Source organism: Ahaetulla prasina, chromosome 5 (assembly GCF_028640845.1).
Source record: "Ahaetulla prasina isolate Xishuangbanna chromosome 5, ASM2864084v1, whole genome shotgun sequence".
NCBI lineage: Eukaryota > Metazoa > Chordata > Lepidosauria > Squamata > Colubridae > Ahaetulla > Ahaetulla prasina.
In genome coordinates this window covers 86,494,970-86,519,848 of record NC_080543.1, presented here as the reverse complement: position 1 = coordinate 86,519,848, position 24,879 = coordinate 86,494,970, and the positions used below count along the sequence as shown (strand labels likewise).

Here is a 24,879-nt window from a genome sequence, read left to right as displayed (position 1 = left end):
GGAAACCAGAACAGCAGCTGGCGATGGCATGTGTGCCCACAGAAAGGGCTTTGCATGCCACCTCTGGCACGTATGCCATAGGTTCTCCATCACGGGTTTAGGATTTCTTTTGACTAATACTGAAGTAATGTAGCTACAATGTTATTATAAAAGAGTGTAACCTCAAAGTTTAAACAGCAGCAAAATATAGAACAAATGCTTTAAATACTGTAATTTCCAAGAAATGAGGACTATCCATTCCAATATTAGTAAGAGATTATATTTTTTTGTCTATATACACAGTTGCATGCTAACATCACTAGTGGAATTATTATTGGAACAAGTTAAACATAAACAATAAAAATGTGTTATAATAACACAGAGCAAGAAGAAAGTAAACACAAGAGAAGAACATATCTGGTTTGGGGGTTATAATACATGAAGAATCAAATATTTATTCACAGCAGTGCACCTTTTTTTGGAAATAATCAGCAATGGAATGAGGTATGGAATTCTAGCATGTCATTAGGTATAATAAAAGCAGCCAATAGAGGATTCATAGCAATTGTCAAATTACATACTTACTATAGCTAGAACAATCAAGGGTATTATTTGCATGTCTTTTCAAAGTAGAAAGGAAATTTACACTGGAACACATTATTCCTCTCTTTCATTTATTTTTAAAATTCCTATTTCATTATACTAATTCATTATGTTCTAGTAGAATCTAATCTTTATCAGAGAATAAAGTTGTTGTGGAAAATAGCATGAAAACAATTAAGCAATAACAGGATTTGCAGCCTATTGATTATAGGAAAGGTAGAGAAAGGGTCAGCCATACGTGACTTAATTCTCATTAACCGAGATAAAATTATAGAATGGGTTGAAGAACCTTGGAAGATAGTGACCATGCAATATTGAAATTCAACATAATGCAAGCACAAGAAATAGAACAAAGTGAAACTAGAGTCTTGGACTTCAAGAGAGCTGCTATCAATTACCGTATTTTTCTGAGTATAAGACACACTGGACTATAAGACGCACCTACCTTTTTTGGTGAGGAAAACAAACAAACAAACAAACAAAAAGAAATCTGCTTCTACCTCCCAGCAATTTTGTCTCGTGGCAGCAAACAGCCTGCTTTACTTTCATTTTTGTTTTCAGTATAGCTTGATTAGCACAAGAAAAAAAAATCTTCTCCCAGCAATTTACCACCTTGCAGCAAGCAGCAGAGGCCCGCACAGCAATAGGCAATGGCAATCCCTGCAGCCTGAAACAGCTGAGAGTCAGGGACAATCAACTTCTGCTAATTAGGCTCTGCTGAAGCTGAAATGGGCTGTTTCTTCTTGGTGCTTGCTGCAAGGAGGTAAATTGCTGGGAGGCAGAGGCTAAAGGGTGGGGGCCAGTGGGTGGGAGTACGACTACATTTTGCGTATAAGACGCACCCAAAATTTCACCCCCTTTTAGGTGAGAAAAAGGTGCGTCTTATATTCCAAAAAATACGGTAACTTAGAGCAGGGGTGTCAAACTTAATTTCACTGAGGGCCACATCAGAGTTGTGTTTGATGTCAGGGAGCCAGGGAGGGCATGGCCAGCTCAATATCACTTGTCTCAAGGGTGCCTGTGGTGGCCCAAGCACTCTGCCAGCAAAAAGGGGGTCCCAAGCTCTGCTTTTAGCTGCGACGGCCGCCTGCAACCTTCTGCCAACAAAAACAGAGCTCCAGAGGACCGTCCATGGCCCTCCCAAGCTCTGGCTTTGGTTGTGACTGCCTCCTGGAATCTTCTGCCACTGAAAACAGAGCTTCAGGGGGCTGCCCGTGGCCCTTCTGAGCTCCGTGTTCACTGGCACAGGCACCTCGGGCCAGTTCTCCGCTGTTTCCAGGGTGGCCCCATGGGCCAGATCTAACCACTCTGTGGGCCGAATCCGGCCCCTAGGCCTTGAGTTTGACACCCCTGACTTAGAGAGAGCTTAAAAAGGATTCCATAGATGAGAATCGTCAATGGAAAAATAACACAAGAAGTTTGGGAAATTTTGAAAAGTGCGATTATAAAAGCCCAGTCTAGCACAATTCAGTGGTGGGTTGCTCCCATTGCTCAGTTGGGTCCGGCCCACCCACCTGGACGTGATCATGGATGATATGCACATGTGCAGAAGCTTCTGCGCATGCACAGAAACACACACGTGCACTCCCATTACAAACCGGTAGTAAAGGTAAGTAGAACCCACCTCTATCACAATTCCAATGAAAAAGAAAAATAAGAGATCTCAAAATAAACTAGTGCATGGCTTTTGCATGGCTGCAAAAGGAACTTTCTGATAAATTGAAAGACAAAAAAGACAAGTATAAAAGTGGAAAGAAGGGCACATAAATAAGGCAGAATATCAGAAAATAGCCCGAACCTGTAAAAATGAAATCAGGAAAGCTAAGTCTCAAAATGAACTACGGTTGGTGTCAAATGTCAAAAATAACAAGAACAAAAAACAGCTTCTTTCAACGTGTTAAAAAAAAAAGTCAAGGAAATGATTGGTCCATAATGGGGAAAAAAGGCATGAAGGTAACAGCAGCAAGAAAGTAGAACTGCTTAACTCATTGTTTGCATCTGTCTTTCTGTCTTTCCACAAAAGGAGAAAAACAGTACCTGGATCAATGGTATTAACTGTGAGAAGGATCTTGGAGTACTAGGGGACATTCACTTAAATATGTGTTCAAAGCTGCCAAAAAAGCCAAATCAGTCCAAGCTGCATTAACAGGAATAAAATCATGATCAAGTGTTACAATCACATTATAATGCCTTGGTGAGACTATACTGCTTTCAGTTTTGGTCACGATATTAAAAAGACATTGAGATGCTAGAAAGAGTGCAAAGAAGAGCAACAATGATGATTAGGGGACTGGATGCTAAAACATATGAAGAACAGTGGCAGAAATTGGGTATATTTAGTTTAATGAAAAGAAGGACTAGGAGTGACATGATAGCAAGGTTCCAATATCTAAGGGGCTGCCACAAAGAAGAGGGGGTCAACCTATTTTCCAAAACCATCCTCCTGGTTGGTGCTGGCCACCTGGGAGGTTACACATGGCTGGCTTCAGGAAATTGTTAGCGCTTCTTTGATGGAGGGTGTCTTCCCTTCCGCCTTGAAAGAGGCAGTGGTGAGGCCCCTCCTCAAGAAGCCCTCCCTGGATCCAGCCATTTTATCGAATTATCGTCCTATCTCCAACCTTCGCTTCACAGCGAAGGTTGTTGAGAGTGTGGTCGCACGACAGTTCCCTCAGTACCTGGATGAAACTGTCTATCTAGACCTGTTCCAGTCCGGCTTCCGGCCCGGTTACAGTACAGAGACGGCCTTGGTCGTGTTGGTTGATGATCTCTGGAGGGCATGGGACAGGGGTTGTTCCTCTGTCCTAGTCCTATTAGATCTCTCGGCAGCTTTCGATACCATCGACCATGGTATCCTGCTGCGACGGCTCGGGGGGCTGGGAGTGGGAGGCACCGTTTATTGGTGGTTCTCCTCCTATCTCTCCGACCGGTCGCAGACGGTGTTGGCAGGAGGGCAGAGGTCGACTCCGAGGCACCTCCTATGTGGGGTGCCACACGGGTCAGTCCTCTTGCCTCTTCTGTTCAACATCTATATGAAGCCGCTGGGTGAGATCATCCGTGGCTTTGGGGTGCGATGTCATCTGTACGCTGACGACACCCAGCTGTACATATCCACCCCAGGCCATCCCAACGAGGCCTTTGATGTCATGTCCCGGTGTCTGGAAGCCATACGGGTCTGGATGGGGAGGAACAGACTTCGGCTCAATCCCTCGAAGACCGAGTGGCTGTGGATGTCGGCTTCCTGGTACAGCCAGCTTACTCCATTGCTGACTGTTGGGGGTGAGTCGTTGGCCCCCATGGAGAGGGTACGCAACTTAGGCGTCCTCCTGGATGCACGGCTGTCTTTTGAAGATCATCTGACGGCCGTCGCCAGGGGGGCTTTTTATCAGGTCCGCCTGATCTGCCAGTTGCGTCCCTTTCTGGACCGGGTTACGCTGCGCACAGTCACCCATGCCCTCGTCACATCTCGCCTGGACTACTGCAATGCTCTCTACATGAGGCTCCCCTTGAAGAGCACCCGGAAGCTCCAACTGGTCCAGAATGCGGCCGCGTGGGTGATAGAGGGAGCACCTCGTGGCTCCCATATAACACCTATCCTGCGCGGGCTGCACTGGCTCCCGGTGGTCTTTCGGGTGCAATTCAAGGTGTTGATTACTATCTTCAAAGCGCTCCATGGCTTAGAACCAGGCTATTTACGGGACCGCCTACTGCCACAAACAGCCTCCCACTGACCTGTGCGCTCCCACAGGGAGGGCCTCCTTGGGGTACCGTCGGTGAAACAATGTCGTCTGGGGACCCCAGGGGTAGGGCCTTCTCTGTGGAATGAGCTGCCTCCGGGGCTTCGCCAACTCCCCAACCTTCGGACTTTCCGCCGTGAACTGAAGACTCTTTTATTCCGTCGAGCTGGGCTAGCCTGATTAAGTAATTTTAAATGGGGTTTTAGTTTTTATATTACTTAGTTTTTAATTTTGGCCACTATTTATATAAATTTTAGTTTTGTTTTTATTGTATATTTATTGTATCTTTTAAATTGGCTGTTAATTGTCCTGAGTCTTCGGGAGAAGGGCGGTATACAAATGCAATAAATAAATAAATAAATAAATAAAAACCACCTAAAGGCAGAACAAGAAGCAATGGATGAAAATTAATCAAGGAGAGAGACAAATCTAGAACTAATTTCTAGGAAATTTCCTGACAGTTTGAATAATTAATAAATGAAATGACTTGCTTCCAAAAGTTGTGGATGCTCCAACATTGGAGGTTTTTAAGAAGAGATTGGACAGCATTTGTCTGAAATTGTATAGGGTTTTCTGCCTGAGAGGGGGTTGGATTAGAACAGTGATGGCTAACCTTTTTGTCATTGTGTGCCAAAAGTGCATACGTGTGCTGGCACCCATAATGCAATGTGTGGACCCCCTGCACATGCGGGCACGTCCCCGCATGCTCCCCCTTGTGCATGCACCCCACCCCGCCTCGTTTTGGGCCTGGAAAGCCTCCTGCACCAACTTTTGCCGGTATAAACAGCCTGCAAAGCCGTTCCAGCCATACTGGATGCTGCCTGGAGCGTGAGGCTGGCAGGAGGAGGAGGCACTGCCTCTGCAAAGATGTGGCAGTGACAGGCCATTTGCACTAGCAAAGATTGGTGCAACCCTGGAGCTGCTTGCCTCCCTGCCAGCGGCTTCTCCTGGCTACTCAAGCATCCCAACCACAAGTGGCAGTGTGACAGCTACTGCTGCTGGAGTCAAGGGGAAGGCGGTGGTGAGGACAGGCAGACCGGGCTTCCCTCCCTCCCCGCCCTGCTGCCCCATGCGCCCGAGCTGGCTGGTTGCTCCTGCCCTTCCCCCTGCAGCTGCCACTGCTGCTGCTCTTCTGGGGCCTTGCTTCCTTCCCCCAAATGAACCACTTCAGACTTGCACCAAGTTAGGCAGAGGGAGGGGGTGGTAAAGAAGAGGCAGTCGGGCACATGAGGATTCCCAACCCTTCTCTTAAATGGGGCCAGCCAATGGCTGTGCTGAAAACCAGTGGTGTGAAGAACGGAATGGCCAGCAATGAAAGAGGAGAGCTGCCATCATCGCTACTTTGTACTTCTTTTTCTCCCTCCGGCATTGAAACCGGCCGACTTGCTTGCCCCCAACCATGCTTGCTTACCCTGTTTGTTTTCATTTAGCTGCCGCTTAAACTTGTCAAAGTCCAACATAGCTAGGGGAAGGAGCAGTGGGCGAGGCAGCTGGCCGCCCAGCCAGCAAATGCTCCCCCGTGCACCTGAGCTGGTCGCTCACTCTTGCCCTTCCCCCTTCCCCCTGCAGCTGCCACTGCTTCTGCTCTTCTGGGGTTGCAGGGCTGTGCAGGAAGAATGCCGGAGACAGCGCGCTGGCCAATAAGTGGTCACACTTCCTTTGCAGAAGTGGGGGGGCCTGTGCGAGGGCTGGCCGGATCTTCTGAGGCACCCAAGCCGGCCAGGTGCTCTGGACTGCCTTGGACCATGCAAAAAGCCCACTCAGGTGGGGAGGGAGGGAGGAAAGCCCTGGACTATCCATCCTGACCGACGTTCTGCTCCCTTAGGAAGTGACTGCCGGGATCCCCACTCTGCATCTTTTAGCATGTGCGCCTGTTGCTCTCACTGTTAGTCTTTGCACGTGCATGCACGCCAGAAACCAGAAGACCAAGTGGCCAATGCGCATGTGTGCACTGGAAACAGGAAGATCATCTTCCTGGAGCGTGCATGCACAATGGGTGGCTGCTCTTCTGTTTTCCGGCATGCCCGTGTGCATGAAAACCAGTTGGTGCACCGATGCACTGGAACCCAGAATAGCAAGGGGTGACGGTCCGTGTGCCTGGAAAGATGGCTCTGTGTGCTACTTCTGGCACACATGCCATATGTTCACCATTAACAAGACCTCCATGACACCTTTCAATTCTGCTATTCTGTTAGAGAGAAGAAACATAGCCAAGTCACAGAGCTTTGCTGGTTGTAGTCTTATTTATTTATTTAGTCTTATTTTCAAGAAGGTCTAGGAAAAAATACCTTTTCCTTTTCTCACCATTGAACTGCATTTTATTGGATAGGGCCCAATGTCAAATCTACCAAGATCCTTCTGAATCTTGAGTATCTTCCAAAGTATTAGTAATTCTTCCATCCCCCAAGCTTGGTCTCATCTGCAAATTTGTTGAGTGCCCCTTCGCTACCCTAATCTAGGTCATTGATGAAGATGTTGAACAGCATAGGGCCCAAGATAGAACTTTGAGGTACCTCACTACATGCTTCCATCCACTTTGATATAGAGAAGTTAGGCTCTTAATTAGGGTATGCTGGGATGATATGATGCCTTTATGAAAAATGTGCATAAATTGTCAACTGATTAAAATATTGTTATTAATCCTTAAAGCTCTAAACTTCTTGTAATCTGACTGAGAATGGCTTATCCTATTATATATCTGTCTGGGGAGTTAATATATAAAGAACAGCCCTGCAGAAGTGCCCCCTTGTAAAAGATTCATAAGAAAGGAACTTCTCTGGTTTAATTCTTTGTCAGCTGCAGGAAATAAGAAAAGAGTTTTTGCTTATCTGGGTAAAAATGTTTAATTTCAGCATTATTTTTAATTTAAATTATTTTTTCACATTTTCTTTAGTTTTGTTAGCTGCCTTAAATATCTGATTAAGTAGAAAGATGGGATAAAAGCTGAATGAATGAGCAAATCTAAGTCAGAGTCTGACTGAAGCTGCCAAAATATGACAGACTTATTTCAGCGATATAGCAGACTCTAAATAGCAATTCAGTGTACACTTTGTTTAGATATAAAAATTGGGCTTGTTTACTTTCAAAACTCCAAATGCATAATTTTTTACTCAGTTATGAATGTAGGCTTAAATGATACTAATAAATATCTATGAAATGTGTATAAAACATAATAGCAATTATTCTAAGATCAGTGGTAGTAGTTGGCCTGCTCTTAGGTTGAAATTTTATTTCTGCCACATCCGATGATGAGATTGATCTTGCCTTCCTAAACTGATTTAATCAAAAGGTTACGCTCAGTGGTATGCAAAAACTTTTGAATTGGAAATGTTTTATGCCAGAAATATTCCAATATTCCAAAGCTATTTCAATCTTCAGGAATGATTTCAAGCTTGAAACAGTCTATCTGAGCTCAAATTAATTATACTAAAAGTAGACCAATTTTGAACTTGGAAGACTGAAATGACTGGACGAGCACCAGGCCATTTTTAGTGAGATAAGTGTTTCAAGCCTGGTATAATTGTTTCAAAGTCTGAAACAAGACATTTAAACCTCCTAGTGTTTGAAATTCAAAATGTTTTTCATACGTCTACTTTTTTTGATTGTAGGACTCTAGCCCTTCAATTATCCAGAATATACTTTTGTCAAAAAAAATTCTCCAGTTAAATATAATGTGTTTAAATTGTAGTTTTCTTATATTGTTTAAAGTGCACAATAAAATGATGATGATGATGATGATGATGATGACGACGACGATGTTACCCATTCAGCTGAGTCTGACTCTTGGCAAGTCTATGAGCCAGGTCTCTCTACATCTTCTGATCTTGCACTACTTCTTTGAGTTTTTCTATGCCCTGGTTGTTGTCAGTTTTGATAGTATCCAGCTACTGTGTTCTTTGATGCCTGGTTTCCTTTTACTGTTAACTCTTCCTAACATAATTGATTTTGCTAATGAATTCCCCTGCATAACACGACCAAAGTAAATGAGACACACTTTTGTGATTTTGTCTTCTAGTGACATGTTTGTATTATGCATTCTGGTACTTGTTAGGCATCTTTGCTGTCCAAGGAATATGCAGGATGGAATGCGACAACTCGGCATGGCCAGCTTGGCACAGCCAGCTCACCACTGCCAGCTCGCCAATGCCAAATTGCCTCTGCCAACTCACCACAGGACAACTCCACATGGCCAATTTGCCACAGTGTCAACTTGCCGTGGGCAGCCAGAGGGAGAGCTGGGCTGGTGGGGGAGCGAGTGGGTAGGCAGAGAGCAGAATGGTGGAGGCAGTGGCTGGGGGGTTCCCATCCCCATGATTGTGGGTGGGGCAGGCGGCAGGGAGGTGGCAGCAGCCAGGGGTGTCTCATTTTTACATACCCTCTTCTGCTGCTGCCTTGCCTGGCCTCTTTGACCTGGAACTTGGCATAGCAGCAGCGGTGGTAGGTGTGAAAATAGGATGGTGAATTGCCATTTGGAGTTATCCTGAGGTGACTTGGAAGTGGTAAATTGGTAGAGGTCATTTGATGGTGGCGAGCTGCCAACAGTGAGCAGGTCTCACTGAGCTGGTTGTGCCAAGTTGTCTTAGATCCTATGCAGCAACCTTCTCCAGCATCACAGCTCAAACAACTTGATTTTCTTCCTGTCTTGCTTTTTTAAGGTCCAATTTTCACAACCATAAGATAGCTACAATAGAATGAACTAACCCACATTTGTTGCCAGGCTGATATCTTGCTTTTCCATATTCAACTCATGTTCATCATTGCGATATGATCCAATGCAATCCAATGTTTTATTTCTGTGCTGCATTCACCACTTTGAGTTATCTGTAATCCTAGGAAATTTTTCCACACATTCTATCTCTTCACTGTTAATTACTATTTTGATGTTTCCCTTCCTTGGGGGTCATAAATTTGGTCTTTTGATGTTCAAGAAGAGACCAAAATTATCACTTTCTTCTTCAGTTTTATTGATCAGATATTCCAGGTCTTCTTTGGTTTCTGAGTTATATTGTCAGCATATCGAAGATGTTTCTTCCACCCATCTTTATCCCAGTTTGTGATTCTTCAAGATCCTTCCTCATGATCAGTTTGGCATTCAGGTTATATAAGAAAGGGGAGAAAATGTAACCTTGTCGCACTCTTTCTCTATCTTAAACCAATCGGTGTCTCCACATGGTATTCACACAATAGTTTCCTGATTTGTGTGCAGTGATTGCACTAACTTGACCAGAGGTGCTGGTACCCCCAGGTCTTGTAGGGCGAGTGGTGGGTTGCTACCGGTTTGCCCCAGTTTGGGCAAACCGGTAGCGGTGGGAGGCTCCACCCACCAATCCAGATGCTTCTGCGCATGTGCAGAAGCTTTGCACAGAAGTGTTACAAGCGCATGCCCATAAGCAAACCAGTAGCAACAGGTTTTGAAACCCACCCCTGTGTAGGGCTCTCCATTGCTTCTCATGATCAATGCAATTGAAGGCTTTCTCTCAGTTTATGAAGCACATATAAATGATCCTTTGATATTCATGAGATTTTTCCATGATCCAGTGTAAGGTTTGCAATGGTTTCCATGTCTATGGAGATTCTTAGTCATCCAGGTCATTGTTGTCCCAAAGGTGCTTTTTTCAAGAGGCAACTGGACTTTCTGGTTTTTCTTCGAAGATGTTTCACTTCTCATAGAAATCAGAGCTTAAGAAGCTTCTTGGATGAGAAGTGAAACATCTTCAAAAAAACCAAAAGCCCAGAAAGTCCAGTTGCCTCTTGAAAAAAGCACCTTTGGGACAATGGTTTCCATGATCCAGTGCAGTTTGTGGGTGCCATATCCCCTTTGGAAGCTGGCTTAAGACATCTGGTAATTCCCTTTTGATGGTTAGTGCTAGATGCTGTTGTATAATTTTAATCAGAACTGCTTCAAACTGTTTACACCACTCATCCCAGTGAACGTCATTATCCTTCCTTGCTGCTCTCTGGAAATCTGCATTTAGTCTTCTTACTTCTTTCCATTTGTCTACTGTCTTCGCTGCTTTTCTTTGCTCAGCTATTTTGATGGCTTCATCTGAGAGTCACTTTTTCTTTGGCTTCTTGTGTGGTATGTGTTCTTCTGCAATTCATGGTTGATTGAGTTTTCTGCCACGCTTTATAAGGCGTGTCCAGTAGTTCAAATCTATTTTTCCACCTCTATTGTATATGTAGTAGGAATTTTGATGGCATCAAACTTCTTTGGAGGCACCGCCTTTTTGATGGTGCATAAGTTGGCTTTAATCTTTGCCACCAACAATTCATGATCTGAACTGCAATTACCACTTGGATATGTCTTAACAGCAAGGACTGAGCTGGTCCATCGATGATTGCAAAGGACATAGTCGATCTGGTTATAGTGCTATCCATTTGGTGAGGTACAAATGTATAAGCTGTGCTTGTGCTGTTTGAACCTTGTATTCATGACCCTAAGTCTGTTTTCTTGGCAAAATTGTATCAAATGATTACCTGCATCGTTCCCTCTCACCTAGTTCAAAATTACCAATGATGCCATTCTCCACTTATTTCACCAACTTTTGCATTAAAGTTACCCAAAATGTAAACACCATTTTTGACACTTGTTTCTTGGGCCATGGCATAAAATCCATCTATTTCAAGCTTGGTTGCAGCAGGTATTGGGGCTTAGACAACTGTGATGTCTCCCTGCAAAGAATAGGGCCTGATTTCAAGAATAGTTGTGGTGTCAATTAATGCTGATGGGCCACACAAAAGATCACACATGTCATAGGTTCACTATCACTGCCCAGCTAATGTTGAATCAGTGAAAACTTGAAGTTGAAAAGAGGTTGGATATTTCAGTCAGTTAATGATCTGAAAAATCTTCAAATCATCCATGGTGTAAACATAAAAAAATTAGGAAACAGTCTCAAATATTACTATTGAAAACTTGAGGTGCATATAAGGAGATCTAAGAATTCTGCAAAGAAGAATAGAAAAAAGGCCAAAAGGAAAAATAAAAAGAGTATTAGCTAGCTTCAAAAAGCGACAGAAATTGTTACTTCTGACAAAGTGTTACAGAACACCATTACATGGTGCCCACGCTTTGGCATCTGCCATTTTCACTGTTTTATTATTTTAAATCTATATAAAGATTTGTAAGAAAACAATACATATTCATATATGTAGAAAGTTGTTAAATTTAACCTGATATATTGTGTTAGCTTCTGTTAAATTAGGGAATCTTTTAAACATATAAATTGACCAAAAGATGCCTAAATGTTGACATGTAGCTATACAAATTTCCAAACACTTTTAAAGAGTTTGTTCCATAATTCCTCTGGAAAAGAATTCAGTTATAAACAACAACAGCTTGAAAAAAGGTTATCTATATAAATATTTGTGTAACATATCTCTAATTTTAACCAACTGGTTAACATGATCTCAGTGTGCCTGAAGCAGTAAGATTTAAATATTCCTAAAAGAATAAGGGACCATCTTTTATTCAAGTGAAAGCCAACAACATAAAACAAATGGTAAAGTATGAGAAATGAAATAAAATCTCAAGTTTCTAAGACAAATGGAGTATGAGCTATAGAGCCAGCTTAGGCATGTACTCAAATATCTGTCGATTCTAAACAACCATAAACTAGCAGTAGCTCCAATTTTCTTTCTCCAAAGCTATATTCCAGCAATACTTTAGTATGCAAGTAGTGAACAGCCTTTTTTCTCTCTACATTATGATCTCATGTCAATGAACAGATGGTCATTCATACTGTATATACAGTATAGTTATCCATAAATATTTGTATACAAGCAAAAGAGCTTTAATGCAGCCAATTATATTTCATCTATTGACACTGGGCCTTTGACTGAAGTCTGCCTATGAAGCTATCACCTGAACAGAATTTATTAAAAAAAATCTTTAGATTGAAAAAAATAAAAATAGGTTACAAGATGAGTCAACAAATGAGTTTTCTAAAACCTTAAAAATTATCTGCCCAAACTCCTAATACAGTAAGACATCTGAAACATGATCTAAAAATCCTCTAATCCCTTTCTTCTTTAGGTCTATTTTTTACATCTTACTAACTTACAAGATTGGAACCACAGGCTTTGCATATAAGCAAGATAGCTGCAAAACATGCTCATAGCAAAACAGAATCAGAGAGACACTGTGAATGAGAATACTCAAAACACATTTGTGCTGGGACACCTACATGTGCTGTGCCATACAAAGTGGAGCATTTATTTTGGACAGGTTGCCTGGCAAAGGAAGGCATTCACTGTATAAAATAAACTTCTGAAATGCTTATTAAAACCCACAATTGTGTAAGCATTTTTCAACTCATTGTTAAACATGAAAAGAAGGATAGGGGGTTGGCAATTGACTATGAATGTTCTTTGGGACAGAGTAGGTTGACCAAACATCAAGTCACTGCAGTGAATTCATATTCTTACTGAGAGGAGCAATTCAGAGATTTATTTAATTGCCAAGGCAAAATATGTAATATGTAATGCACAAACCTCACAAAGAGAAAAAAAGGTATAATCTGTTTGGAAAGCAATCAATTTTTCAAGTTTCTTCAAGCTTAGCTCTGACATAAGGCATACACCAACAGTTTCACTAAAAGCATGTTTTCTCCAGAAACCCTGTAGGACTGCTTATCAAAGCAAAAGGGTACATTTTGTACAAGAGATGATTAGGCATGTAGTGTATTTTAAAGGTTCTCAAGGGAAAATTTTAAGGAAAAGCACAAGTTCAAAAAATTATCCATGTGTACTCAATTTCAAGGCAGTTTTCAATGTGAAATGAACTGCGGCCGATGGAAGGGTATAGTAATATAAACAGTTTACTCTGTAATGATCGTAGTTTGGCTGGTCTTGTCACTGCTGCTCTAAACTAATTTTCTCTCTGTAAAATATGACCCCATGATTTTGTCTTTAATATTGTTGCATCTATATATTATTGTCAATTCTTTATAAAAATATTTCTAGAGCTATCCCAATTCCAAAATTAAAAATTGAATAAACATCACAGCATCGAGAAATATGACAGTTACCCAAAGAGAATAATACAAATTCTCATTTATAATTTAATCTCATAAAATGTCTATGTTTAGTCGAAGATCTGGAGTAAATTTCTTGTTTAGCAAACTTCTGTTACTAAACAAGGCAGTTAAAGTGAGTTTTGTCCTACTTTACAACTTTTCTTGCCACAGTTGTTAAGCGAATCACTGCAGTGCAACTTTCATGAATACATCCCAGTTGTCTCAATTTTGATTATGGGACCATGGAGATGCTGCAATAGTCACAAGTGTGAAAACCAGTGGTAAGTTACTTTTTTCAGAACCACAGTAACTTTGAACAACCACTAAACAAATGGTTATAAGTTGAGGACTACCTGTAATTAGGTTTTCAATGCTTATGTAAAGACAAGTCAATAGGCAGTCTCTGCAAGGGTACTATTCCAGAGGAAACATGTTTTGACAAAGAGGATACACTTTCTGATTTCTTCTAGAGTGAGCAGAAGCCAAAGGAGAGAGATGATAAGATTTCATAAATGATAACTAACTTCCTGAATTGCACTTATAAGCCTACTGATAACCAGTACAGCTCATACAGCAGAAGTGTTACATGGGCATAATATATCTGCTCACATTGCCTCCTTCTGCACCAACTGCAGCTTCTGAGTATATTTCAAGAGTAGCCCCATATAAACTGCCTTGAAATTAACAATAATAGTTGCCTTTGCAGCTTAACACCAATGCCAATTATAAATAAAATATTGCAAATGTCAAAATAACTTACATTGAACAGAACCTGTACTAGTAAATCATGATTAATTCCATTAGATATTGTCCATATCACTGGAGGGAGCTAAATGTCAACCGCTTCAAACTTGATTGCAGAAAATATGACTTCTGTAACAGAGTTGTTAATGCTTGGAACTCATTACCTGACTCCATAGTCTCTACTCAAAATCCCAAAATCTTCAACCAAAAACTGTCTACTATTGACCTCACCCCATTCCTAAGAGGACTATAAGGGGCGTGCATAAGAGCACAATAGTGCCTACCGTTCCTGTCTTATTGTTCCCTTCATTATATCAAATTAATATATTTGATGCATATTTTTTACTCATATATATATATATATATTCTTCAAGACATGTTGTTTTATCTATGACAATTGTTTGTGTATACTGTTGTGACAAAAAGAAATAAAAAAAAAGGATAAAAGTACCAGCTATCTTACAGGTTTCGTTTGTCTTGACAACTCTTTTATTCAGACATTTTTTTAGGTAAAAACTGTGGCTCAAAGGACCTTCAGGGATTGATGTACAACTTCAATGCATAGAATATCGAAGTGCTGTCCCGGTGTCTGGAGGCCGTACGGGTCTGGATGGGGAGAAACAGGCTCAAGCTCAATCCCTCCAAGACAGAGTGGCTGTGGATGCCGGCATCCCGGTACAGTCAGCTAAATCCGCGGCTGACCATCGGTGGCGAGTCATTGGCCCCGATGGAGAGGGTGCGCAACTTAGGCGTCCTCCTGGATGAACGGCTGTCTCTAGAAGATCATTTGACGGCCGTCTCCAGGAGAGCGTTCTACCAGGTTCGCCTGGTGCGCCAGTTGCGCCCCTTTCTGGACCGGGATGCCCTATGCACGGTCACTCACGCACTCGTGACGTCTCGCCTGGATTACTGCAATGCTCTCTACATGGGGCTCCCCTTGAAGGGCATCCGGAGGCTACAGTTAGTCCAGAATGCGGCTGCGCGGGTGATAGATGGAGCCCCCTGTGGCTCCCGCATAACACCCATCCTGCGCAGACTGCACTGGCTACCTGTGGCCTTCCGGGTGCGCTTCAAGGTTTTGGTGACCACCTTTAAAGCGCTCCATGGCATAGGGCCGGGTTATTTACGGGACCGCCTACTGTTACCGAATACCTCTCACCGACCCGTGCGCTCTCATAGAGAGGGACTCCTCAGGGTGCCGTCAGCGAGGCAATGTCGTCTGACGACGCCCAGGGGAAGGGCCTTCTCTGTGGGGGCTCCCACCCTCTGGAATGAGCTACCCCCCGGACTTCGTCAGCTTCCGGACCTTCGGACCTTCCGCCGCGAGCTTAAAACATACTTATTTAATTGCGCAGGACTGAGTTAGATTTTAAATTTATGGTTTTAAATTGGGTTTTATTCCTATATTTTTAATTATTGGGCTTTTAGAATAAGTTTTTTAATTGTTTTTTATATTGTATTTATGTGTTTTTTAAGTGCCTGTAAACCGCCCTGAGTCCTTCAGGAGATAGGGCGGTATATAAATATGATCAAATAAATAAATAAAATAAATAAATAAATAAATAAATAATATCATCCTATTTTATTCTGAGGAGGAAAGTCCCCTAATGTGTATGCAACATAGAATTACATTACATTACATTAAAGATGTAGGGGGAAACAGGATTTGAAAATAGTAATGACTAAGTATCAGCTGTATGCGGATGATACTCAGCTGTACTTTTCTACACCGAACCACCCCAACGAAGCTATCGAAGTGCTGTCCCGGTGTCTGGAGGCCGTACGGGTCTGGATGGGGAGAAACAGGCTCAAGCTCAATCCCGCCAAGACAGAGTGGCTGTGGATGCCAGCATCCCGGTACAGTCAGCTAAATCCGCGGCTGAACATCGGTGGCGAGTCATTGGCCCCGATGGAGAGGGTCCGCAACTTAGGCGTCCTCCTGGATGAACGGCTGTCTCTAGAAGAGCATTTGACGGCCGTCTCCAGGAGAGCGTTCTACCAGGTTCGCCTGGTACGCCAGTTGCGCCCCTTTCTGGACCGGGATGCCCTATCCACGGTTACTCACGCACTCGTGACATCTCGCCTGGATTACTGCAATGCTCTCTACATGGGGCTCCCCTTGAGGGGCATCCGGAGGCTACAGTTAGTCCAGAATGCAGCTGCGCGGGTGATAGATGGAGCCCCTCGTGGCTCCCATATGACACCTATCCTGCGCAGACTGCACTGGCTACCTGTGGCCTTCCGGGTGCGCTTCAAGGTTTTGGTGACCACCTTTAAAGCGCTCCATGGCATAGGGCCGGGTTATTTACGGGACCGCCTACTGTTACCGAATACCTCTCACCGACCCGTGCGCTCTCATAGAGAGGGACTCCTCAGGGTGCCGTCAGCGAGGCAATGTCGTCTGACGACGCCCAGGGGAAGGGCCTTCTCTGTGGGGGCTCCCACCCTCTGGAATGAGCTACCCCCCGGACTTCGTCAGCTTCCGGACCTTCGGACCTTCCGCCGCGAGCTTAAAACATACTTATTTAATTGCGCAGGACTGAGTTAGATTTTAAATTTATGGTTTTAAATTGGGTTTTATTCCTATATTTTTAATTATTGGGCTTTTAGAATAAGTTTTTTAATTGTTTTTTATATTGTATTTATGTGTTTTTTAAGTGCCTGTAAACCGCCCTGAGTCCTTCAGGAGATAGGGCGGTATATAAATATGATCAAATAAATAAATAAAATAAATAAATAAATAAATAAATAATATCATCCTATTTTATTCTGAGGAGGAAAGTCCCCTAATGTGTATGCAACATAGAATTACATTACATTACATTAAAGATGTAGGGGGAAACAGGATTTGAAAATAGTAATGACTAAGTATCAGCTGTATGCGGATGATACTCAGCTGTACTTTTCTACACCGAACCACCCCAACGAAGCTATCGAAGTGCTGTCCCGGTGTCTGGAGGCCGTACGGGTCTGGATGGGGAGAAACAGGCTCAAGCTCAATCCCGCCAAGACAGAGTGGCTGTGGATGCGGCATCCCGGTACAGTCAGCTAAATCCAGCGGCTGAACATCGGTGGCGAGTCATTGGCCCCGATGGAGAGGGTCCGCAACTTAGCGTCCTCCTGGATGAGCGGCTGTCTCTAGAAGAGCATTTGTGGCCGTCTCCAGGAGAGCGTTCTACCAGGTTCGCCTGGTACGCCAGTTGCGCCTTTCTGGACCGGGATGCCCTATCCACGGTTACTCACGCACTCGTGACGTCTCGCCTGGATTACTGCAATGCTCTCTACATGGGGCTCCCTTGAGGGGCATCCGGAGGCTACAGTTAGTCAGAATGCAGCTGCGCGGGTGATAGATGGAGCCCTCGTGGCTCCCATATGACACCTATCCTGCGCAGACTGCACTGGCTTCCTGTGGCCTTCCGGTGCGCTTCAAGGTTTTGGTGACCACCTTTAAAGCGCTCCATGGCATTGGGCGGGTTATTCTGGGACCGCCTACTGCGACCGAATACCTCCCACCGTCCGTGCGCTCTCACAGAGGGTCTCCTCAGGGTGCCGTCAGCGAGGCAATGTCGTCTGGCGACGCCCAGGGGAAGGGCCTTCTCTGTGGGGGCTCCCACCCTCTGGAACGATCTACCCCCCGGACTTCGTCAGCTTTCGGACCTTCGGACCTTCCGCCGCGGGCTTAAAACATACTTATTTAATTGTGCAGGACTGAGCTAGATTTTAAATTTTGGGTTTTAAATTGGGTTTTATTTCTATTTTTAATTGGACGGGCTTTAGAATAAGTTTTTTAAATGTTTTATATTGTATTTATATTCTATTTATCTGTTTTTAGTGCCTGTAAACCGCCCTGAGTCCCTTGGGAGATAGGGCGGTATATAAATACGATTAAATAAATAAAATAAATAAATAAATACTTGTCTACTTGTTGATGAAGCTATGGAGGGAAGTTCACATAGAGGATGCTGGAAAATGTGAACTCATTCTTTAATGCATGTATACAGAGAAGCACATTTTTTTAAATCCCCTCTTTTGTTTTGTAAAAACAACCATCTTCTGAACAATCTTCTTCATTGCTCAGTACTTTCAAATTATTGTAGAAGAAACAAAAATCTTCATATGTTTTCACCCTGCTTGCCAGCTGCTAGCCAATAAATAGAACTCATAGGAAGTAGAGGAAATGGCTCGAGGCAAGACAGCTGAGGCTGGAATGTGGGACTGCTGATGGTGCTGGAGTTTGGAGTGTGTCACAAATGAAACTGATATTTAAGCCTACAGCATATAAATTCATCTAAACAAGACAAAATATGTATCCAGGAAAAAAAATGAAATGGGAGCATAATGAATCACACAGGATTGACAAAAAAGAAGGAGAGTTGGCCAAGAGCAGAGAGCTATGGGCAGGCAAAGGAGAAACAGTTTATATTCCAAGAAAAAAGGTGAAGTCTACTTCCAAGTATCTTATCCGCATGGAAATTCTAAGAAAGAAATATGGCTGTAACATGAGCTGGAGGACTAAGAAAATACGCAGAAAATACTTGTAAAGAGACTATGAAAATGAAAGCAATTTAGAGGAAGGACTAAAAGAATTACAGAGCCCTTAAAGAAATCAAACACTGTGTATCATTTATCATCAGTCTACCAACTTTAGAGAAAACACTTAACAGACCTGCCTTTCTGATCTGTGCCTTCACACCCAAAAATATTGTCAAATTTTAAATATGATGCAGAGCTGGGTTTCTTTCCTCTATCTCTCTTTATCAATCTATTTGAAATATTACTGAACATATATATAGAATAGAATAGAATAGAATAGAATAGAATAGAATAGAATAGAATAGAATAGAATAGAATAGAATAGAATAGAATTTTTAATTGGCCAAGTGTGATTGGACACACAAGGAATTTGTCTTGGTGCATATGCTCTCTGTGTACATAAAAGAAAAGATACGTTCATCAAGAATCATAAGGTACAGCACTTAATGATAGTCACAGGGTACAAATAAGCAATCAGTATCAATATAAATCAATATCAATATAAATCGTAAGGATACAAGCAACAAAGTAACAGCCATACAGATAAGTGGAAGGAGATGGGTGATGGGAACGATGATAAGATTAATAGTAATGTAGACTTAGTAAATAGTTTGACAGTGTTGAGGGAATTATTTAGCAAAGTGATGGCGTTCGGGAAAAAACTATTCTTGTGTCTAGTTGTTATGGTGTGCAGTGCTCTATAGCGTTGTTTTGAGGGTAGGAGTTGAAACAGTTTATGTCCAGGATGTGAGGGGTCTGTAAATATTTTCACAGTATACAGGTCCTCAATGGAAGGCAGGTTGGTAGCAATTGTTTTTTCTGCAGTTCTAATTATCCTCTGAAGTCTGTGTCTGTCTTGTTGGGTTGCAGAACCAAACCAGACAGTTACAGAGGTGCAGATGACAGACTCAATAATTCCTCTGTAGAACTGGATCAGCAGCTCCTTGGGCAGTTTGAGCTTTCTGAGTTGGTGCAGAAAGAACATTCTTTGTTGAACTTTTTTTTAATGACGTTTTTCATGTTAGCTGTCCATTTTAAGTAGAACCTAGAAATTTGAAGGTCTCTACTGCTGATACTGTGTTGTCTAGTATTGTAAGAGATGGACGTATGGAAGGGTTTCTCTTAAAGTCTACCACCATTTCTATGATATTGAGTGTGTTTAGTTCCAGATTGTTCTGGTTGCACCACGAGGCTAGTTGTTCACCCTCCCTTCTGTATGAAGATTCATCATTGTCTTGAATGAGACCAATCACTGTTGTGTCATCTGCGAATTTCAGTAGTTTAACAGATGGATCATTAGAGATGCAGTTATTGTTATAGAGAGAGAAGAGAAGTGGAGAGAACACACGGCCTTGGGGGGGCCCTGTGCTAATTGTACAGGTATCTGATGTGATTCTGCTTAGCTTCACCTGCTGCTTCCTGTTTGTTAGAAATATATTTGGAGTGTACTCTACTGACCAAGTGTAATTGTAATAAATACAGTTATACAGTACAATGAACCAGAGCCTGAGAGCAGCATGGAGGGCAGTGTGGAAAGTGACAGGGAGTAACTGTGGAAATGGTGTCTGTCGTTGGGACCAGTGAACTGGTGATTGTGAGCGGCAACAGAACAGTATGGCAGACTAACAGTCGGGTGGGGCAATGACATGGACAGAGGAAAGCAGGGAGGGCTGAATATCCTATAATGGCAGGAAAAAGGCAAGTAGGAAGAGAGGATAAAAACGACTACAGAACACAAGGCAAAGAATCAAGGCATAAATATGTAGGCTAAGTAGACAATAACAAGTCCGGAACATGAAAAGGCAGATAAGAAGGGGATAAATAAAGCTCATAAGAAGGCAAGGAGGGAAAGGATCACAACAAGGCAAGGAGGAGAGAGATAATTATAAAGCACTCCATGACAGGATAAGAATGAACCTTAGTGCATTTAAGCCCCACTCAACACTGACAATTTTAAACTTTGACATGTTTAAATGAACTGATACTACTGTGATCTATGAAACAGTTCCATGTATATGCTTATGTCCATAGAAGAACTGATGTGGGTTCCATCTTCAAAAAAAAAGGGGGGTGGGAATCAGACCTAGGAAACTGCAGACCAATCAGCCTAACATCAATACCTGAGAAAGTACTACAAAAGATAATCAAAAAACAGATCTGTGAACAAATAAAATTATAATTGGAAGTCAGAATGGGTTTGTTAAAAACAGATCATGCCAAACCAATCTTATTTCATTCTTTGACAAAGTGGCTAAATTAGTAGACCAATGAAATGCTGTGGACATAGTATACTGTATACTTAGATTTCATTAAGGCATTCAACAAAGTAGACTACACCCTACTTCTTGGTAAACTAGAAAAAAATGGGATAGATAGCATCACCACCAGATGGATTTGTTACTGACTGACAAACCATACTCAATGAGTCATCCTTAATGGTACTACATCTATATGGAGAGACGTAGGCAGTGGGGTACCACAAGGTTCTGTCTTACACCCAGTACTCTTCAATATATATATAATAAATGTAAATGTAAACAAAACAAAACAAAATATCTTCATAAATGATTTAGATGAGGGAATCATCAGATTTGCAGATGACACTAAGCTGGCAGGAATAGCCAACACCCTAGATAATAAGCTCAAGATCCAAATGGACTTGAACATTGGGCCTTACCTAACAAAATGAAATTCAACATAGAAAAAAGTAATGTCTTACACTTAGGCAAGAAAAACCAAAAGTACATGTACAGTATCTGTCCGATAAAATCGCTCGGATCCGGGACGGACTGGACACTGATTAGATAGATCAGGTCCAGGTCCGTTGTTAATAAGGCCCCCCTCATTTCAGATCTGATACAGGAGGGGGATGCGGACCTGATGGGCGTTACGGAGACCTGGCTGAGCACAGAAGGGGGCGTGCCCCTCGTTGAGATGTGTCCACCGGGCTTCCGTGCATTTCATCAGTCGAGGGTTCAAGGCAGGGGTGGGGGGGTTGCGGTTATTATAAATGAGAGTTTGGAACCGAGGGAGGTCTCTGTCCCGCAGACAGCCGGCTGTGAGTCTCTCTTTGTGCGGTGGGGCCATGGGGTTCAGATGGGTTTACTGATCATGTACCTGGCTCCCTGCTACGTGACAGCAGCCCTGCCTGAGCTGCTCGACGTGATAGCCGAGGCGGCAGTTGATACCCCCAGGCTTATGGTCATGGGGGATTTCAACCTGCCGTCGGTAGGTGAGTCATCGTCGTCAGCTCGGGAATTCATGACCTCCATGGCAGCTTTGGACCTGACCCAGTTAGTGAATGGGCCCACACACACTGGGGGACACACGCTGGACTTGATTTTTATCTCGGGACAGTGGCTGAATGATCTGGATGTGGGGAACTTAGTCATTACTCCCCTGCCGTGGACAGATCATTCTCTCCTTTGCCTGGACTTTCAGACCACAGACCCTCACCGCAGGGAGACGGAGCCAATTTGTTGGTTCCATCCCAGGCGCCTGATGGACCCGAGTAGGTTTCTGATGGAGCTTGGGCCATTTCCTGAGGATCTGACCCACGGCTCGGCTGAAGAACTCGCTGCCGCCTGGAAAAGGGCGGCAGCGGGGGCTTTGGACCGCGTCGTGCCGATGCGGCCTCTGACCCAGCACTGCTCTCGACCGGCTCCTTGGTTTACTGAGGAGCTGAGAGATATGAAGCACCAGAAAAGATGCCTAGAGAGCGCCTGGAGGGCCAGCCGCTCCGAATCTGACCGAACACTAGTACGGTCACATATTCAGACCTATCTAGTGGCAATAAGGATGGCTAAGCAAGTATACTTTGCCGCCCTTATAGCATCGGCAGATAACCGCCCAGCCGCCTTGTTTAGGGTGACCCGCTCCCTTCTGTTTCAGGGGGCTCGGGAGGACCCCTTGCAGGGATGGGCTGAGGAATTTGGAAGTTATCTGCTCGATAAAATCGCTCAGATCCGGTATGGACTGGACACAGATTGGGTAGATCCGGAAGGGATGACGCGGGCACGTCTTGAGAACATTGTTTGGGCTGAGTTTGACCCTGTGACTCCCGATGACATGGACAGGATACTGGGGAGGTTGAATGCCACCACATGTTTATTGGACCCGTGTCCCTCCTGGTTGGTACTGGCCACCCAGGAGGTTACACGAGGCTGACTCCAGGGAATTACCAGCACTTCTTTGAGGGAGGGAGTCTTCCCAGCCGCCTTGAAAGAGGCGGTGGTGAGGCCCCTCCTTAAGAAGCCTTCCCTGGACCCAGCTATTTTGGCTAATTATCGTCCGGTCTCCAATCTTCGCTTTTTGGCGAAGGTTGTGGAGAGTGTGGTGGCTTGGCAGCTCCCCCAGTACCTGGAGGAAACTGTTTATCTAGACCCGTGCCAGTCCGGCTTCAGGCCTAGGTACAGCACAGAGACGGCTTTGGTCGCGTTGCTTGATGATCTCTGGAGGGCACGGGACAGAGGTTGTTCCTCTGTTCTTGTCCTGTTAGATCTGTCAGTGGCGTTCGATACCATCGACCATGGTATCTTGCTGCGGCGGTTGGAGGGCTTGGGAGTGGGAGGCACCGTTTTACGGTGGTTCTCCTCCTACCTCTCCGACCGCTCACAGACGGTGTTGACAGGGGGGCAGAGATCGACCCCTAGGCAACTCACTTGTGGGGTGCCACAGGGGTCGATTCTCTCACCCCTCCTGTTCAACATTTATATGAAGCCGCTGGGAGTGATCATCCATGGTTTCGGGGTGAGCTGTCAGCTGTATGCTGACGATACTCAGCTGTACATCTCCACCCCAAACCACCCAACGAAGCCGTCAATGTGATGACTCGGTGTCTTGAGGCCGTTCAGGTCTGGATGGGGACGAACAGGCTCCGACTCAACCCATCCAAGATGGAGTGGCTGTGGATGCCGGCGTCCCGGCACAGTCAGCTTACCCCATTGCTGACTGTGGGGGCAAATCGTTAGCCCCCAGGGAATCGGCGCGCAATTTAGGCGTTCTCCTGGACGCACGGCTGTCTTTAGAAGACCATTTGACAGCCGTCGCCAGGGGAGCTTTTCATCAGGTTCGCCTGATTTGCCAATTGCGCCCTTTCCTGGACCGGGACTCGTTATACACGGTCACTCATGCCCTCGTCACTTCCCTTCTGGATTACTGCAATGCTCTTTACATGGGGCTCCCCTTGAGGAGCACCTGGAGGTTCCAACTGGTACAGAATGCGGCCGCGCGGGGGATTGAGGGAGCTCCCCATAGCTCCCATGTAACACCTCTCCTGCGCAGGCTGCATTGGTTGCTGGTGGTCTTACGGGTGCGCTTCAAGGTGTTGGTTATCACCTTTAAAGCGCTCCATGGCATTGGACCGGGATATTTACGGGACCGCCTGCTGCCGACAGTTACCTCCCATTGTCCGGTACGTCCAGTGCGCGCTCACAGGGAGGGCCTTCTTAGGGTGCTGTTGGCTAGTCAATGTCGGCTGGCGGCCCCCAGAGGAAGAATGTTCTCTGTGGGGGCCCCGGCTCTATGGAATGAGCTGCCGGTGGGACTCCGTCTCCTCCCTGATCTCCAGACCTTTAAACGCGAGCTCAAGACTTTCTTTTTTCACCAAGCGGGGCTGGCCTGATTGATTTTAGTATGGGGGGTTTTAGCGGGTTTTTAATAGGGTTTTAGTTTTTGAAAAATTTTAGCTAATATTTTAAGTATACAGCGGTTGAATCACTTGTTATAGTATTTTAATTTGTTTATGATTTCTGTTGTTTTATTGACTGTACACCGCCCTGAGTCTTCGGAGAAGGGCGGTATAAAAATATGAATAAATAATAATAATCTGGGTGGGATGGCGGGGACAGGTCTTGAGGATATTATCTGGGCTGAGTTCGATCCTGTGACTCCCGATGACATGGACAGGTTGTTGGGTAGGCTGAATCCCACCACATGTTTATGGGACCCGTGTCCCTCCTGGATGGTACTGGCCACACGGGAGGTTACACGAGGCTGGCTCCTGGGAGTTCCCAGCTGGAGTTACCAGGTTGGTAACTCCAGCTGGGAACTTTATTTTAAGAAATTGTCCCTTTGTTGGGGGGCATTTTCCCCACTACCTTGAAAGAGGCGGTGGTGAGGCCCCTCCTCAAGAAGCCCTGCCTGGACCCAGCTGTGTTAGCGAATTATTGTCCAGTCTCTAACCTTCGTTTTTTGGCGAAGGTTGTTGAGAGTGTGGTGGCATATCAGCTTCCTCAATACCTGGAGGAAACTGTCTATCTTGACCCGTT

General features: G+C 44.2%; 1 protein-coding gene across 8 annotated transcripts in view; it reads right to left on the bottom strand.

Moving 5' to 3' along the window:
• ARHGAP6 (Rho GTPase activating protein 6) overlaps positions 1-24,879 on the bottom strand; it is a 296,071-nt gene that overhangs the window by 29,087 nt on the left and 242,105 nt on the right. The window lies entirely within an intron of this gene.